We start from the raw sequence: 14629 nt of genomic DNA on the forward strand, positions 1-14629 counted from the left end.
GAAAGCACTATTTGTGGGGAAAAAAGGACATCAATTTTGTTTGGGAGCCACGTCGCACGACCGCGCAATTGTCAGTTAAAGTGACGCAGTGCCGAATCGCAAAAAGTGGTCTGGTCTTTGACCAGCAAAATGGTCCGGTCTGTAAGTGGTTAAATAACAAACATGTTATACTTACCTCCTCTGTGCAGTTGGTTTTTCACAGGGCAGCCCAGATCCTCCTCTTCTCGGGTCCCTCTTCACTGCTCCTAGCCCCTCCCTCCTATCGAGTGCTCCCACAGCAAGCAGCTTGCTATGGGGGCACCCGAGCTGAGCTGCAGCTCTGTGTGTCCATTCAGACCCCACCCCTCCCTCTCCTGATTGGCTAACTGACTTTGATTGACTTTGATTGACAGCTGTGGGAGCCAATGGCACGGCTGCTGTGTCTCAGCCAATCGGGAGGGACAGTCATGGACAGCCGAGGGACTCGTGGACATCACTGGACAGAGATGGGGCTCAGGTAAGTATTAGGGTGTGTTGGGGAGTCTACTACACACAGAAGGCTTTTTATTTTAATGCAAAGAATGCATTAATATAAAAAAACCTTCTGCCTTTACAACTCCTTTAACCACTTTCAGACCGGACCATTTTGCCGGTCAAAGACCAGACCACTTTTTGCGATTCGGCACTGCGTCGCTTTAACTGACAATTGCGCGGTCGTGCGACGTGGCTCCCCAAAAAAATTGATGTCCTTTTTTTTCCAACAAATAGAGCTTTCTTTTGGTGGTATTTGATCACCCCTGCGGTTTTTATTTTTTGCGCTATAAACAAAAATAGAGCGACAATTTTGAAAAAAACGCATTATTTTTTACTTTTTGTTATAATAAATATCCCCCAAAAATATATAAAAAAATCATTTTTTCCCTCAGTTTAGGCCGATACGTATTCTTCTACATATTTTTGGTAAAAAAATCGCAATAAGCGATTATTGATTGGTTTGCGCAAAAGTTATAGTGTTTACAAAATAGGGATAGTTTTATAGCATTTTTATTAATAATTTTTTATTCTTTTTTTTTTACTAGTAATGGCGGCGATCAGCGATTTTTATTGTGACTGCGACATTGTGGGGGACCCATTGGACATTTTTGACACATTTTTGGGACCATTGTCATTTATACAGCGATCACTGCTATATAAATGCAGTGATTCCTGTGTAAATGACACTGGCAGTGAAGGGGTTAACCAGTGGGTGGCAGTGTAGGGGTTAAGTGTTCCTAGGGGTGTGTTACTAACTGTGGGGGGGTTGGGCTTTCATTTAGTGAACACTGATCTCTGCTCCAATCACATGGAGCAGAGATCAGCGTCACTAGTTGCTAGGCAGAATGAAGAAATGCTGTTTACACGGCATTTCCTCCATTCAGCCGTCCCGTGAGACGATCGCGGGTATGCCCGCGGCGATCGAGTCTGCGGGTCCCGCGACCGGACTCACGGGGGTCCCGACCAGCGCCGGAACGCGCCGCCGGCGGGACGCTCCCGATGGCAGGGCAGCATTGAAGATTGGACGTACCTGTACGCCAATATGCCTGCCCGTGCCATTCTGTCGACGTACATCATCGTGCGCTGGTTGGGAAGTGGTTAAATACTAAAAATGTATTCCTTCTTCTCAATTGTTAACTTATTTATTTCTTTTACTGTTTCTGCACATTTTTTCGTCCATCTCTTTCTTATGCTAGTTTTCTGTAGCATAAATGTTAAAAAAATAAATAAATAAATAAAAATAAAAATAAACTTTACTTTCAAAAATGTTTTTAATGTCATTTGCTTGGCACCAGAAACATATTATTATATGTACAAAAACAGGACAATTTGCAGAAAAACAGTGGTCCTTTATATTATCTCTCATTTTTAATTTATTAGCAACCAAACTGGAAAAAGTGTATTATTTCAACTTTTAAACTTTTTATTTTATTTTAAAACATATAGCAGATTAGTGATGGACGAACGTTTCGCCCGGCGGTCGTTTCGCGGCGAATTTCCGACATTCGCGGTCCGCACGTTCGAACGCCTTTTTCCGTCGTTCGCCGCGGCGGACTTACGTGTTTAATGTATACAAGAACTTTAACCTTTGGTGACACGTTTATCATGTGATACAGGACAGCCAATTGAGACATGACAGCACATGGACACTTGGACATTCCCCCTAACCTATAAATACACCCGATCCGGTGGCCATTTTACATTCTTTCTTCTGTTACGATAGGGACAGGTTCCTGTGTGGAGTAGGGAGAGATAAACCACTAGCTATTTGGTACACAAAAGTTCTTTTCAGGACTGGTATAGGTGTTAGGTGTTGATAGGTTTGCTGTGCTGCTGATTCTTGCAGCAGCCTGAGTGTCTTTTGTTAGTTTAGAGAAAGGGAAAGGACGGTGTATGCTACAGGGACAGCCAGATTAGTCTTTCATCATCATCATCATCATCATCATCATTAGCTGTTACTATCAAGGTCCACAAAAGAGCTGTTCCAGTAACCACTAATCGTTCTCTTTTTTTGCCAATTTGTATAGGGACAGGAAGGAAGCAGTGTTGTCAGGCAGTGAGGGTAATTTTAAAGACTTGCTGTTATTATTAGTTCCACAAAGGTTCTTTTCAGGACTGGTATCAGTGGTACAGTAATAGGCTTGTACATGTATAATATTCTTTCTTCCAAATATAGAAAGGATATTATACTTGACTGCTGCCCTTCTGCTGCAGTCTGCTAAACATTCACAACTCACTTGTTCCACAAAAGTTCTTATAAGGACTGGTAACTTGGTATAGGGTGCTACGGTACATAGGCTTGAGTGCGGTACAGTCTGCTGTTCTGTAAGGACCGCTATCGGTCCACAATAGATAGGGTTGACGTGCACCACTGCTGACCGCTGCCCTATACTGCAGCAGTCCTTCAGCGGTATAGGGACTGACGTACAGTCTGCTAATCACTAACACACAACCTGCTTGTTCCACAAAAGTTCTTATAAGGACTGGTAACTTGGTATAGGGTGCTACGGTACATAGGCTTGAGTGCGGTACAGTCTGCTGTTCTGTAAGGACCGCTATCGGTCCACAATAGATAGGGTTGACGTGCACCACTGCTGACCGCTGCCCTATACTGCAGCAGTCCTTCAGCGGTATAGGGACTGACGTACAGTCTGCTAAACACTAATACACAACCTGCTTGGTCCACAAAAGTTCTTATAAGGACTGGTAACTTGGTATAGGGTGCTACGGTACATAGGCTTGAGTGCGGTACAGTCTGCTGTTCTGTAAGGACCGCTATCGGTCCACAATAGATAGGGTTGACGTGCACCACTGCTGACCGCTCACCTATACTGCAGCAGTCCTTCAGCGGTATAGGGACTGACGTACAGTCTGCTAATCACTAACACACAACCTGCTTGTTCCACAAAAGTTCTTATAAGGACTGGTAACTTGGTATAGGGTGCTACGGTACATAGGCTTGAGTGCGGTACAGTCTGCTGTTCTGTAAGGACCGCTATCGGTCCACAATAGATAGGGTTGACGTGCACCACTGCTGACCGCTGCCCTATACTGCAGCAGTCCTTCAGCGGTATAGGGACTGACGTACAGTCTGCTAAACACTAATACACAACCTGCTTGGTCCACAAAAGTTCTTATAAGGACTGGTAACTTGGTATAGGGTGCTACGGTACATAGGCTTGAGTGCGGTACAGTCTGCTGTTCTGTAAGGACCGCTATCGGTCCACAATAGATAGGGTTGACGTGCACCACTGCTGACCGCTGCCCTATACTGCAGCAGTCCTTCAGCGGTATAGGGACTGACGTACAGTCTGCTAAACACTAATACACAACCTGCTTGGTCCACAAAAGTTCTTATAAGGACTGGTAACTTGGTATAGGGTGCTACGGTACATAGGCTTGAGTGCGGTACAGTCTGCTGTTCTGTAAGGACCGCTATCGGTCCACAATAGATAGGGTTGACGTGCACCACTGCTGACCGCTGCCCTATACTGCAGCAGTCCTTCAGCGGTATAGGGACTGACGTACAGTCTGCTAAACACTAATACACAACCTGCTTGGTCCACAAAAGTTCTTATAAGGACTGGTAACTTGGTATAGGGTGCTACGGTACATAGGCTTGAGTGCGGTACAGTCTGCTGTTCTGTAAGGACCGCTATCGGTCCACAATAGATAGGGTTGACGTGCACCACTGCTGACCGCTGCCCTATACTGCAGCAGTCCTTCAGCGGTATAGGGACTGACGTACAGTCTGCTAAACACTAATACACAACCTGCTTGGTCCACAAAAGTTCTTATAAGGACTGGTAACTTGGTATAGGGTGCTACGGTACATAGGCTTGAGTGCGGTACAGTCTGCTGTTCTGTAAGGACCGCTATAGGTCCACAATAGATAGGGTTGACGTGCACCACTGCTGACCGCTCACCTATACTGCAGCAGTCCTTCAGCGGTATAGGGACTGACGTACAGTCTGCTAATCACTAACACACAACCTGCTTGTTCCACAAAAGTTCTTATAAGGACTGGTAACTTGGTATAGGGTGCTACGGTACATAGGCTTGAGTGCGGTACAGTCTGCTGTTCTGTAAGGACCGCTATCGGTCCACAATAGATAGGGTTGACGTGCACCACTGCTGACCGCTGCCCTATACTGCAGCAGTCCTTCAGCGGTATAGGGACTGACGTACAGTCTGCTAAACACTAATACACAACCTGCTTGGTCCACAAAAGTTCTTATAAGGACTGGTAACTTGGTATAGGGTGCTACGGTACATAGGCTTGAGTGCGGTACAGTCTGCTGTTCTGTAAGGACCGCTATCGGTCCACAATAGATAGGGTTGACGTGCACCACTGCTGACCGCTGCCCTATACTGCAGCAGTCCTTCATCGGTATAGGGACTAAGAGTTTTGTCACAGGGTCATTTAAAAAATGACAGGCAGAGGAAGAGGCAGGCCCTTCCGCAGGGGTGGTAGGGGTAGGGCAGGAGCAACAGGCTTGAGCCAAAGTGGGAAGTTGCAGAAGGTGCGTTCAATTACTTTAAAGGATGCACCAGACTTGGTTGAGTGGCTCGCTCAGCCTTACTCTTCTGCACCCTCCTCATCCTCTCGATCTGCACCCTCTTCTTCACTCTCTGCTATGTGCACCCCCAAAGACACTACCACCAACAACACGACCACCACCACCACCACCACATACCTTCCGCTTGAGTCACTGGAATTATTTTCCGATCCATATCAAGAGGACATTTCTGATGCGCAGCCACTCTTGGTATTGGATCAGGAAGAGGAGGTAGCAACAAGCGCTACTCAGCAGTCTGACGCCAGTACCCAGATCAGCCCAAGGAGGAGGTTGGTCCCCGGTGTTGCTGCCTACTCCGAGATCTCTACTTATAGCGGTGGGGAAGGTGACGTTGATGATGACGTGTCTAGTGATGTCACGTGGGTGCCCACAAGAGAGGAAGAGGAGGGGAGTTCAGAGGGAGATATGGACCAGCAGATAGGGAGGAGAAGCAGCAATGACTTACATTGCACAGCAGGGACAAAGCAGACTGCAAATGTATCAGGAGCGAGTCATCGACCATGTACGGTCACATCTGGCGCTCCCAGGACACCGGCACATGGCTCCGCAGTGTGGGCTTTTTTTAACGTGTCCGCTGCTGACAATAGCGTTGCCATCTGCAATCTTTGCAGTCAACGCGTTAGTCGCGGTAAGCCCAATACTCACCTAGGGACGACCGCCTTAAGAAGGCACATGAGCAGCCATCACCGAGCCCAGTGGGAGCAACGGAACACACAAAGCCACACTGCAGGCTCTCACCGTCCAGCCTCGTCTTCTACTTCTCCTTCTCCTCTCTCCTCACAATTGTCCTCCACTCCACCTTCCATCACGCCAAGCTCACATTTTTCTGCAAAAAGGCAGGCTTCCGTGGGCCTAATGTTTGAGCGTAAAAAAATGATGACGCCGGATAACCCTCTTGCCCAACGGTTGGCGGCTGGCTTGTCAGAACTCATAGCCCGCCAACTACTGCCATATAAACTGGTGGACTCGGAGGCCTTTCGCAAATTTGTGGCCATTGGAACACCACAATGGAAGGTCCCAGGAAGGAAGTATTTCTCAGAGAAGGGCATCCCAGAGCTATATGGCCATGTTCAGCGGCAAGTGAATGTATCTCTGGCACACAGTGTCGGTGCCAAGATACATCTGACCACAGACACGTGGTCTAGCAAACACGGGCAGGGAAGGTATATCAGTTTTACTGCCCACTGGGTGAACCTTCTGACGGCCGTCAAGCATGTAACCCGTGGCACCCGTGTAGATTTGGTTTTACCGCCACGGATTGCATGCAGGCCTGACTCTTCTTCTCCTCCTCCTACTCCATCCTCCTCCCTCTCCTCCTCAGCTGCCTCCTCCTTTTCCGCTGCTAGCGTCTCTTCCACTGCACCGCCCAAGCTCCCCAGAACCTATTCCACATGCCAGGTGAGACGTTGCCATGCCGTGCTGCGTCTGTTGTGCCTGGAAGCAAAGAGCCACACTGGCCCGGCACTCCTTTCAGCTTTGCGTTCACAGGCAGATGAGTGGCTAACACCGCTCAATTTGACAGTTGGTAAAGTGGTGTGTGACAACGGTGCCAATCTGCTTAGCGCATTGAAACAGGGCAAAATCACGCACGTGCCGTGCATGGCACACGTCTTAAACTTGGTCGTGCAGCGATTCCTTGTCAAATACCCTGGGGTCCAGGACATCTTGCGGCAGGCAAGGAAAATCTCGGCCCATTTCAGAAGATCTTACACGGCCATGGCTCGCCTTGCTGACATTCAGCGGCGACACCATCTGCCGGTCAGACGTCTTATTTGCGATTGCCCGACGCGATGGAACTCAACCTTCTATATGCTTGATAGGCTGCTCCAGCAGAAACGTGCAGTTAACGTCTACCTGTATGAACTCTGCGAAAGAAACGGTTCTGGGGAGCTGGGTTTTTTTTCACCGCGCCAGTGGCTGCTCATGCGCGACACATGCAGACTTCTGCGGCCATTTGAGGAGATCACCAAACTGGTCAGTCGCAGCCATGGCGCCATCAGTGACATGGTACCTTATGCCTTCTTTCTGGAGCGTGCATTGCGTCGTGTCATTGATCAGGCTGTGGAGGAGCAGGAGCGGGAAGATGAGGAAGTCGCAATGCTGGATGAATTCCCAGGGGGGGCTACTCTATCTGAGACAAGTCAACAACAGGAGTCTGATGAGGAGTCAGAGGAGGATGGTGCCGGGGCGGATGAGCAGGAGCAAGAAGAGCATGCTTTAAACCTTTCTGGGATCCCTGTTGTGCGAGGATGGGGAGAGGAGAATGAAGAGGACGACATTATCCTGGATGATGAGCAGGAGCCAGGCCACCACACCGCTTCCACTTTAGTGCAAATGGGGGCCTTCATGCTCCAGTGTTTTAATAGGGACCCCCGTATAAAAAGCATGAGGGTCAAGGACCAGTACTGGGTGGCAACGTACTTAGACCCCCGGTACAAACACAAAATGGCGGAAATGTTACCGCCGTCGCAGAGGGCTGTCAGAATGCAGCACTTCCAGGCCTTGCTTCGAGAAATGCTGCATTCTGCTTTTGCGTGCGCTGGCAGAGGAGCAATTCCCACTCCCAGAGAAGGATTTGCGGGTACCAATCCAACAGCGCCTGCAAGAAGAGGCCGGTTTGAAGATGTGTTGGTGACTTCGGATATGAGGTCATTCTTTCAGCCGACCCATCGACAGGTGTCATCCGGATCCAGCATCAGGGAACGCCTAGACCGTCAGGTGTCCGACTACATTGGGTTAACGGCCGATGTGGACGCTCTGAGGAGTGATGAACCCCTAGACTACTGGGTGGGCAGGCTTGACCTCTGGCCAGAGCTTGCCCAATTTGCAATCGAACTGTTGGCTTGCCCCTCATCCAGTGTCCTGTCCGAAAGGACGTTCAGCGCAGCAGGGGGGATTGTGACCGATAAGCGTACTCGCCTAGCTCACCACAGTGTTAACTACCTCACATTTCTAAAAATGAATGAGGCATGGATCTCGGAGGAATTCAACACATGTGACCAGTAGACCATGTATATGTCTATAAACTATTTTTTTAATCAAGCACACAGACCTTCTTAATTCATTTGGCTCACTTCCTTGACCCAAAAAAGCACACCGTACTATATGCCCCTACCCTCCTCTTTGAAGAGGTTGAGCGGTGTCATATTTCTACTGGGGCTGCTTATGATATCCCTGTGCTGTGCTGACTTCCTCCTGGGGGTTCTTATTATGAAGGGATCACACTATCCCTGTGCTGTGCTGACTTCCTCCTGGGGGTTCTTATTATGAGGGGATCACACCATCCCTGTGCTGTGCTGACTTCCTCCTGGGGCTGCTTACGGTGCTGCTGTCAGTGCTGTATGTCACGGTGCTGCTGTCAGCGCTGTATGTCACGGTGCTGCTGTCAGCGCTGTATGTCACGGTGCTGCTGTCAGCGCTGTATGTCACGGTGCTGCTGTCAGCGCTGTATGTCACGGTGCTGCTGTCAGCGCTGTATGTCACGGTGCTGCTGTCAGCGCTGTATGTCACGGTGCTGCTGTCAGCGCTGTATGTCACGGTGCTGCTGTCAGCGCTGTATGTCACGGTGCTGCTGTCAGTGCTCTGTATTACGGTGCTGCTGTCAGATGCCTCTATCACGGTGCATGTGTCATTCCGGTATGTCACGCTGCTGGTGATCATCTCCTGCACCCTCTTCTTTGCCTACCCTGGTCCCTGACCTTCCCTCTCCTCCATTGCCTTCATTAGCTCCATAGTCCTGAATTGTTAGAACAATTTCCCAAATAAAATAAAAATGCTTGTAGTTATCGATCCCAAATTCACCTCATACATGTATTATGTCATTGTCCAGATGGTGGGACTACGTTTTACCCCCTAATAATTACCACGTGGCCGCAAATTCGACATGAAGGTTTGCAAAGTTCGCCTCCCATTGAAGTCAATGGGGCCCGCGGCGAACGTTCGGTTTCGCGAACGTTTGGGTCCGTTCGCATTTCGCTTTCGCGAAACGTCCCGTCGGAAGTTCGTCCATCACTATAGCAGATTATATCATCTTTGCAGTCAATGACACCAAAAGAAAGCATTGTTTTTTTTTTTGTTTTGTTTTTTAAGTGTAAGAAAATAGATATAAAAATATACTAAAAATGTATTTATGATGAAATGAGTGCATTACATGTGTATTATATTTCCAGTATATCTAGATTTTTCTTTTAATTTATAAAGGGTAATGTGAAAAATGTTTAATAAAGTTTATGTTTATTCCTTTATAGGAAGCAAAACAACTTTTTATGATGTTGTGAAGAACGAAAATGAAACCTCATTTGACTTCAAAACTCACCATAACAGATATACTTAGCCCCCGTACACACGATCAAACAAGCGGGTGGAAAAGTCCGGCAAACTCAAGTCCGCCGGACAATCCCCCCGTGTGTAGCCTCTGGCAGACTTTTTTGACCAGAAAGTATGGTGGACTTAGAAAGTAGTTTTGCAATCCAATCTTCCAGCCGGACTTGCATTTCGGCGGACAATCCGGCCGTGCGTATGCCAGTCCGCCGTACTTTTGAAATGAACAGACTTTTCCCGCCCGGAGAAAAGTCCGCTCATTTTGAGCGGGTCTCCGGGTAGGTGGGGCCCGTGAAGTAGACGTCGCTGGCCCCGCCACCTGGTATGGACTTACTGGGGACAAGGTGCTTTGGACAAGGCACCCCCCCATGTTGAGGGCACGCGGCCTGGTACGGCTCAGAAGGGGGGGGGCGCTCGCTCGTCCCCCCCCTTTCCTGGCCGGCCAGCGTGCTCGGACAAGGGTCTGATGTGGGCCTAGGGAGGGACCCCCACGCCGACTTTTTCGGCGTTGGGGTTCCCCTTTAAGTCCTACCTGGAGACGCGCTCGAAATGAGCGGACTTTCCTCCATGTGTGTGGGCGAGTCCCTTCATTTCAAACAACGGTGGATAGTACTCCGTATTAGTCCGCTGAAAAAGTGCCGTGTGTGGGCAAGTAGCCCGTTCGGAAAGTCCGCCAGACTAAGTCCGCCGGATAGTCGGCTACGTGTGTACGCGGCATTAGTGTGAATTCTGGAGCACTGCCAAACTTTGTTTGCTATTAGAGATATCCACACGTTGAAGAAAGACTTAATTTGCACAACATTGTGAAGCACAAGTGCATCTTTCATAATCTTTGGATTATAGCATGTTATATTAAAAAAAAAAAAAAAAAATGTAAACTATTTTTTGAAATTTGGCTACATATAGGCTTGGATGTAAAATTAACTTAAGGAATAAGGTATACAACTTTATTAGTAAATGCTATATGAACAGTTTTTAACCACTTGCCGGCCGCAGCATGCCAATATACGTTGGCACAATGGCAGTGGTGGGCAAATGGGTGTACCCTTTAACTGGCGGGGCTAGCGGGCATGCTCACGCTCGCCGCGTATAGCTTGACCGTGCCCACAGCGATCAGGTCTCCCCGCGATCATGTCACGGAGCTGCAGAACAGGGAAGTGCCTATGTAAATGTAGCGCTGGCTCCCGATGAGCATACGCTAAATGTTTTTGAAAATTTATATTCCTGAAACCACAGTTGGGTTTTAGGGCTAATTTGCTAAATTATGGTTTCAGTACTAGTCTGGCTGGATTGCACTGAGTTCTCCTTGGCTGCAGGTGTCACTGTCACCGCCAGCAAGTGGTAGAACGCAGTCTAGTTGGATGTGTTGAGTGCCATTCTTTTCTCTGAACAAGCCCAGTGGGAGTGTTTTCCTGCTGTGCATTCTGGGAGGTGGTATTTAAGGTACTGCGATCACGTTTCGGGGTTCCGGTCCAGAAGATATTTTCTGTCTGTTTGGTCCTGGTCCTCCTGATCAGCCCTCATGGCCCTCCTGGCATGGGGTGTGGATCCATGAAATTCCAAGCCTCTGGGCTGGATAGCCAGAGGCGAAGCAACTGCAGGGACAGGCTTGAATGGATATGAGGCCCTAATGATCCAAGGGTGGTCCGGTGCCGTCTCATCTAAGGAGAGGCCCAGCAACTGGAGAAGCATCCAGGAGAGGACTCTTCGGGAGAAGGCCATGCGTAAGGCTGGTTTCTCTGAAGGAGCCTGGAGGCTCAGTTGAAGGACACTTTATGGATCCACATTCATACGGTATCGCCGGACCGGCTGAGAGATACTGGTACCGTATGATAGTTCTCTAAATTATTGTCTATGTCCCTCAGTTATATCCAAGTCTGTGGTAGAGACTTTTCCTCAAGTGTTCTATATCCAATATATCTTTGGCGGAGACTTTACTTTACTTAATGCCCTACCGGCTGCTAGGCCTAGTGAGAGGAGGTCTATCCGGAGGTTGTGAGAATCCAGCTGTGAAACGGTAATTCTCTGGATTTCTTCTATAAGAGACTTTCTATTTTTGTAGTTCCAAAAGTACCTGAACTTTCTTCTTAACCCTCTACCCATCCATATAAGAGACTGTATTATCTTCTAAATAAATAACCCAAAAGAAGATCCAGTGTCAGTTTCTGCATTTCTTTGGGCCATCTACCACAGGAACCCATAGACGGAGGCAAGGTCAAGAAGGTAACAGTAAGCCCAATAAAACCAGCAGCTCCTTCAGGGGTCAGTGCTACATAAATGTCCCCGTTCTGCCTTGTGACATTACAGAGATCACCGCTCCCTGTCATCGGGAGCAGTGATTGCTGCCACGTGAGTGGAAGCCCATCCCTCCACAGTTAGAATCACTCCCTAGGACACACTTAACCCCTTGATCACCCCCTAGTTGTTAACCACTTCCCTGGCAGTGACATTTACACAGTAATTAGTGCATTTTTATAGCACTGATCACTGTATAAATAACAATGGTCCTAAAATAGTGTCAAAAGTATCCGATGTGTCCACCATAATGTCGCAGTCATGATAAAAATTGCAGATCTGCGCCATTACTAATAAAAAAAAAAATTATAATAAAAATGCCATAAAACTATCCCCTATTTTGTAAACGCTATAACTTTTGCGCAAACCAATCAATATACGCTTATTGTGTTTTTTTTTTTTACCAAAAATATGTAGAAGAATACGTATCGCCCTAAACTGAGGAAAAACATTTTTTTTTTATATTTTTGGGGGATATTTATTATAGCAAAAAGTAAAAAATATTGCTTTTTTTTCAAAATTGTTTTTTGTTTATAGTGCAAAAAATAAAAACCGCAGAGGCGATCAAATACCACTAAAAGAAAGCTAGATTTGTGGGGAAAAAAGGACCTAAATTTTGTTTTGGGTGCCACGTCGCATGACCGCGCAATTGTCAGCTAAAGTGACACAGTGCCGAATCGCAAAAGCTGCTCTGGTCAGGAAGGGGGTAAAATCTTCTAGGGCTGAAGCGGTTAAAACAATTTTAAATCAATGACAAGCATTAAAATCATCTTTTGTCTCAATAAAAAAACTTATATTAATATATAATTTATATTTCATTAAAATCCTTGTAGATTTCATTAAAATTGTCATATAGTTCATTAAAATCATTATACATTTCATTAAAATGATCTTATATTTCTTTAAAGTCATAATAGATTTCTTTAAAATCATCTTATTTTTCATTTAAATCATTATATATTTAATTAAAATCATCTTATATTTATTTAAATTCATTGTATATAATAATTGTATATTCATTGTACAGTTCAATAAAATCATTATACATTTTATTAAAATCATCTTATATTCCTGTAAATCATTTTATATTTCATTAAAATCTTCTATAAATTTAATTAAAATCATTACATATTTCTTTAAAATCATCTTATATTTAATTGAAATCATCTTATTCTATATCTCTTTAACCACTTAAGCCCCGGACCATTTTGCTGGCCAAAGACCAGAGCACATTTTGCGATTCGGCACTGCGTCGCTTTAACTGATAATTGCGCGGTCGTGCAACGTGGCTCCCAAACAAAATTGGTGTCCTTTTCTTCCCACAAATAGAGATTTCTTTTGGTGGTATTTGATCACCTCTGCGGTTTAAATTTTTTGCGCTATAAACAAAAAAAAGCGACAATTTTGAAAAAAACACATTATTTTTTACATTTTGCTATAATAAATATCCCCCAAAAATGTATATAAAAAAAATGTTTTTCTTCAGTTTAGGCCAATACGTATTCTTCTACATATTTTTGGTAAAAAAATTGCAATGTGCAAGTGATTATTGATTGGTTTGCGCAAAAGTTATAGCGTTTACAAAATAGGGGATGGTTTTATGGCATTTTTATTAATAATTTTTTTTTTTACTAGTAATGGCGGCGATCAGCGATTTTTATCATGACTGCGGCATTATGGCGGACACATCGGACATTTTTGACACATTTTTGGGACCATTGTCATTTATACAGCAATCAGTGCTATACAAATGCACTAATTCCTGTGTAAATTACACTGGCAGTGAAGGGTTTAACCACTAGGTAGCAGTGTAGGGGGTTAAGTGTGTCCTGGGGGTGTGTTTCTAACTGTGGGGGGCGTGGCTGTGTGTTACACGTCCCTGATCTCTGCTCCGATCCCACGGAGCAGAGATCAGTGACACTGCCTCTAGGCAGAACAGGGAGATGTTTGTTTACATTAGCATCTCCCCGTTCTTCCTCCCCATGAGATGGTCGCGGGTATCCCCACAGACATCGAGTCCGCGGGACCTGTGACACGGCTCACGGAGCTCCCGGTGGCGCGCACGTGATGGCACAACGGCAAATTTAAAGGGACGTACCTGTACGCCCATTTGCCTGTCCAAGCCATTCTGCCAACGTACATCTGTGTGCGCCGGTCGGGAAGTGGTTAAAGGATAAGTTCACCTTTGGGAACATGTTAGGTGTTCCAACCAATTTTAGGGTAGAACATGTGACATGTTCTCAGTGTTGCATCTGCTGATCACTGGTGCAATACTTTCCAGGCTTCTACTACCAAAATAATAAATGCACATATTTTTTTTACCTGTAAAAATATTTGCGCATTTATTATTTTTTGTAGGAAGGTGAACTTATTCTTTAACCGCTTGCCGACCAGCCGCCATCATTATACTGCGGCCGGTCAGAATGCTCCTGCTAACTGTAGTAGTTATATGTCGGTCCCTGTAAGCGGAATAGCAAGGGCGTGCCTGCTGCACTGCTGGGGTGTCGATGCTCGTGACCGGCGGTCGTGATGATCGCCGACCACGAGCGATCGTGGGCACGACAGGCAGACTTGTGTGTGTAAACACACAAATCCCTGTTCTGTTCTGGGAGGAGAGACAGATCATGACTTCCTAATAGCTAGGAACCACAATCAGTCATTTCCTCTAGTCAGCCCCCTCCCCCTACAGTTAGAGCATACAGTCAGGGAACACAGTTGACCCCTTGATCGCCCCCTAATGTTAACCCCTTCCCTGCCAGTGACATTTACACAGTAATCAGTGCATTTTTATAGCACTGATCGCTGTATAAATGCCAATGGTCCCAAAAATGTGTCAAGTGTCCGATGTGTCCGCCATAATGTCGCAGTACTGATAAAAATCACAGATCGCCGCCATTACTAGTAAAAAAAATAATAATAAT

The sequence above is a fragment of the Lithobates pipiens genome, unplaced genomic scaffold, assembly GCF_037356315.1.
Source record: "Lithobates pipiens isolate NorthernLeopardFrog02 unplaced genomic scaffold, aLitPip1_a1.2 Scaffold_22, whole genome shotgun sequence".
Taxonomy (NCBI): Eukaryota; Metazoa; Chordata; class Amphibia; order Anura; family Ranidae; genus Lithobates; species Lithobates pipiens.